The sequence below is a fragment of the Falco peregrinus genome, chromosome 13 (assembly GCF_023634155.1).
Source record: "Falco peregrinus isolate bFalPer1 chromosome 13, bFalPer1.pri, whole genome shotgun sequence".
In the NCBI taxonomy this organism is placed as follows: domain Eukaryota; kingdom Metazoa; phylum Chordata; class Aves; order Falconiformes; family Falconidae; genus Falco; species Falco peregrinus.
Genome location: NC_073733.1, coordinates 4957059 through 4962102, shown reverse-complemented (window position 1 = coordinate 4962102; position 5044 = coordinate 4957059). Strand labels below are relative to the sequence as shown.

The 5044-nt window shown below is 43.3% G+C and overlaps 1 non-coding gene across 1 annotated transcript; it reads left to right on the top strand.

Moving 5' to 3' along the window:
- The first annotated feature begins 2870 nt into the window (after window positions 1–2870).
- Window positions 2871–2959, top strand: TRNASTOP-UCA (transfer RNA opal suppressor (anticodon UCA)). The gene has a single exon. It is a non-coding gene; the product is annotated as a tRNA-Sec (tRNA).
- The last annotated feature ends 2085 nt before the right edge of the window (window positions 2960–5044 follow it).

Sequence of the window (5044 nt, the reverse complement as noted above, 5' to 3'; positions counted from 1 at the left end):
TGTTTCTGCAGGAGTGAGCAGACTTCAGTCTCTAAGGCTGGCAATCTGCTTCCTTTCACCACTGCTACAATCGGTTCATTTTTTAACTCTGTGCCTTTATTTGCAGACTCTCGGTATGAAATTTCTTTTGGTTGTTTGTCTAGTTTTTAGTTTCACAACTAAAGAACAAAAAACACTTTTAGACCTTCCTTTAAAAACTTTTTTTTTTTTTTTTTTTTACTTCTGGGAATCAAAAAGCAGCCAAAGACACACAGTACTGAATAAGTCCAATTATACTGCATTCTTGTGGTTGAGTAAGACACAGAGCAACTAAAACAAACTAACATAAACAGGGAAAGCCAAATTAAATACTTACATTTGTATAGTGCAAGAGGATCCTGGGCTCAGGAATGTAATTCAATCTTTATTTATTTTTTAAGTAGGCAGTGCATAAAATAGTTGGGGATCTTTGCAATGCAGCTCTAAGGTAGTGGAATACTTTTTGACTAAAGAGTCAGCTAATACAGTGTTGTAAAAGGACTAAATGTTTGCTCAGCGTGCAGGAGAGCTTTGACAAATCTAAAGAAAGGATCACTGAGTCAGTCATGGCTCTTCATAATGCAAAAGCAAATTATCAAATGGATACCTGACACCAAATGGGGAGAGAGAATTTGGGTGTCTAATTGACACATACACAATCTGCTTAGCATTGGAAGTGTGAAGTTCTACTTGAAGCAAAAATGATTTTGGTATGTAAGGAATGCAGATGTTTATCTATATATCATTGCCACTGGGCCTTCTCACAGTGCTCCTAATAACTGCTGCAGAAAGAGCTTTCGGACTTTTCCAAAACAAATTTGACCTTCCCATCACTCCCCACTTCAATGTGCTTTGTACAAAAGAAGGTACATGAAAAAGTAGCTGCAGCATAATATGGATGTTAGGAAATGGCCACAGCACGTTATTTTATAGCTGAAGATTGGGGCAGAAGGATTTCATTTGGAGGTAGTGCAATTCTCACAAATTATTCTCTCTATGCTATTAATTCCTGCACTGCTTCTAAGGTCTACCAGCATTGTATCAGGTGCAGGCACTTGGTCCCTGAAGCACTAACACAGAAAATGGTTATTTCCAGCTGTTAGGTTGAATGGAAGAAGCTGCAATATATTAAATTCTTTACTAGTTACTTTGTGCACACAAATGCCAGCAGACATCACTGAGATATTTGGGGGATGAAGGAGATGTGGTACATATTCACAAATGAAATGAAAGCTGAATCCTAACCTTCATTAAGCAGACGTTCAGTTAAGGACTCTGTAGGTGATCAGGATTTCTATATTAATCTACCTTCACGATGGATTGGTTTCTGCTCAGCCTGAAGGTTGATTTCTGTTCAGTGTTAATCTCAGTAACAATAATCATTGGGAATTCCAAATCCATGAAATCCACACTCATACTCCAGATTTACTCTGTTATAATTGTGTATAGAATTTGCCTTGAATGCTGTGATAAAACAATAGATCCATAATGCTTCTATGGCGTAATGTAAACATTGGGGGGAGGAGTCTCATTATCTTCCTTTGCTAAACTGTCACTCCAAGCATTGTAAAGAATCTTTGTAAATGTTTTTTTAGATGTCAGAGTGGAACCATTTGGTGTCCAGTCCTGGGGTTTATACCTTAGAGCCTTCTAGGGCGATAACCCCCATAACTCGGGCACTTTGCCTTGTGTCAGTTATAAGGGGAAGGGACAAAATTCTTAAACTAGCAGGCCCAAGTGTTTGTCAGGATATTAAAAATGTTGTCATCCCCTGAATTATTTCAGCCTATCAAATGAATGTTTGACCTCCTGTTTTCCTTCCCCCCTTTTTTTCTGTCTTTGAATGTCTGTTTTCTTCTTCCCCCTCCCCAACTGACTGCAGCACAGAAAACCTGTCAGGTTTCTGGAGTTTTTCCCCTTTAATATTCAGTCTACACAATCTCCACATAAAGGGTTACCAACCATGGCTTTCACTTACACAGTTAATACTGGCTTTATGTTTTAATTCCACTTCAGTTTGCTTATCAGCCTTGCACCATCCCCAGCTGTTATGATATGTAAACCAAAATAGCAAGGTGTCATTGTTAAAAACAGTGGCCTAGCTTTAGCTATTCAATGCATATTTAGTCCCTTGTAAGAGGCTGGATTTTTATATAGCAGTTTCCACAGAAACTGCTGGAGACTCAATGGTTCTGGGAATCAGGCCCTTCATTAGCGTGGCTACCTGTAAATATAGGTACTTGATTAGAGCTGAAAAATGAAAAAAAAAAAGCTACTATTAGCATTATTACTAGTTATTTTCCCTTTTGCCACTCCAGTTCATATCCCGTGTTGTTGCTTTGGCATCTGTGTTACCAGCTTCAGTGCCAGAGCGGCTTCCCCACTGAACCAGGGCGGTGAGTCGCTGGTGACATTCACACATTCACACGGTCCATGACTCTGGACTACTCTCATCTCTCAGCTGAAGCTCATGCTGTCTCTGTGTATGTATACCAGGGTTACCCAAGTGATGAACTCCAATATGGGTTTAGAAATAACGCAGTTTTACCTAGACATTGTGTAGATCCCACACAATTTCCCCCTGCATCTGTTTTTTGACTGATTGTCCTTGTGTACATTCACCCTGTGCACTTTCATATACTCAACCATGGAAATCTGTGGAAGACCAAAGATTTTGCAGCTGTGCTAGCATCTTGTCCTTTCGATGTTGAATTCCCACCATGATTTTTCAATGGGAGAAAAGTGATGAGCTTTGTCACAGCTGAGTGCCTATTCCTGTGGGACGTTCCTGTTCAGCATTACCATTTTATTGGGTTTGCATGGCAAGATTTTGGTAGCTGCGGGGCTACAGGGCCCAGACAACCATCAGTGGTCTGGGGTGCAGGCTTCAAACTTGTAGCTGTCTCTAGTGCCAGAGTAGTTCATTTCCACCTTTCAGGTGCCGAAAAGGACTATGGTGTATTGACCTCAGCTGGACAGCAGATGCACACCAAACCACTCTATCATTCCCCTCCTTAGCTGGACAGGGGGAGAAAAATACAGCAAAAGGCTCGTGGGTTGAGATGAGGACAGAGAGAGATCACTCACCAATCACCGTCATAGGCAAAAGAGACTTGATTTGGGGAAATTAATTTAATTTATTGCCAGTCAAATCAAAGTAGAGTAATAGGAAATAAATGCAAATCTTTAAACACCTTCCTGCCACCCCTACCTTCTTCCCAGGCTCAGCTTCACTCCTGATTTCTCTCCCTCTTCCCCCAGAGCAGCGCAGGGACATGGGGAAAGGGGCTGGGCTCAGTTCATCACACATTGTCTCTGCTGCTCCTTCTTCTTTACACTCTTCCCCTGCTCCTGTGTGGGGTCCCTCCCACAGGGGACAGTCCTCTGTGAACTGCTCCACTATGCATCCTTTCCACACCAGCTGCAGATCTTTATGAACTGCTCCAGCCATGGGTCCTTTCCATGGGGTGCGATCCTTCAGGAATAGACTGCTGCAGCCTGGGCTCCTCTCTCCATGGGATCACAGGTCTTGCCAGGAACCTGCCCCAGCACGTGCAGAGGAATTATAGAGGACTGTATGAAAAAATTACTTGTAAAAAGGTTTTAATGATTGAAAAACATAAGGTATGAAATGTTAAGAAAAAAAAAGGGGGAATTGTAGAAGAATGAAGCTGGGTTAATTAGCATTGATAATATACAGCTGTGGGTTGGCTTCAGAGGCAGTGGGTTGGTCAATGTAGATAAGGTGCAGCTGGGGCTGGTTCTGTTAAGTGGTTGAGAGCCAATGAAGAGAGAACAGCCAAGGAAGAAGTGGAGAGAGGAAGAAGCAGGAGGAGAGAGAGCACATGCTCTGAATGAGGTGAGGAGAAGGCAGCAGAGGGACTGGTATGAAGAGTATGCTGGATGAGATGGTAAAAGACCTTGTTGCAGCTTGATAGTTTGAAGAGTGCTGTGACAAGTATGGACTTCCCATGGGGTCACAGCCTCCTTCAGGCTTATCCCCCTGCTCTAGCATAGTGTCCTCCATGGGCTGCAGGTGGCTGTCTGCTTCACTGTGGACCTCTGTGGGCTGCAGGGGCACAGCTTACCTCGCTGTGGGCTGAGGGGGGGGCGGGAAATCTACTGCAGTGCCTGAAGTACCTCCTCCCCCTCCTTCTCCACTGACATTAGTGTCTGAAGGGCTGTTTCTCTCACATATTCTTACTCCTCTTTCCCAGCTGGCATTGCACAGCAGTTTTTTTCCCCTTTTAAAATATGTTATCCCAGAGATGCTACCACTGTTGCTGAAGGGCTTGGCCTTGGCCAGCAGCGGGTCCATCTTGGAGCCAGCTGGCACTGGCTCTATTGGACGTGGGGGAAGCTTCTGGCAGCTTCTCACAGAAGCCACCCCTATAGCCCCCCCACTTGCTACCAAAACCTTGCCATGTAAACTCAATACATCCATCTTTAAAGACATCTACACCTTTTGATGCTGAAAGAAGAATGCTTTGCCTGGGCATCAAGTGTATCAGAGCTGTTAGGAGAGCGCTAGGGAGACTGAGCTTCTCTCATGTTGTTCATGAAGCATGCAGTTTGCAAAGCCACCACGTGGCTCTATTTACACTAGGCAATATGCTATTACAGAAGCTTCTGGGGCTGCTGTAATTCCTGATAGGATTGTTCTCTTCTCTGCCTCTCTATTTCTTTTTGAGGGCCTGGGTCTTCTCATCCAAGTAATCTACACTGGTGGAGTGGGAAAGTTAGTGGATAGTAAGCATTCTAAGAGTGTAAGACTGCATATGGACAATCACTCTAGAAAGAGTTGAGTCTATGTTGAGATACATAGATTCCCAGCTTACGCACCCTCTTCTCTACCTTCAAATCCTATTAAAGATTTAAAGTCTTAGAACAAAGCTGACCACATAAAGTGCATTGCACCCATTTACACTGCATATGCAGCCCATATGATGAGGCAGGACATGGACATTCCTCTGTGGATACTGAGAAGTGCCAAGAAGTTGTTCTGACTTGAGTACTTGGGCATATA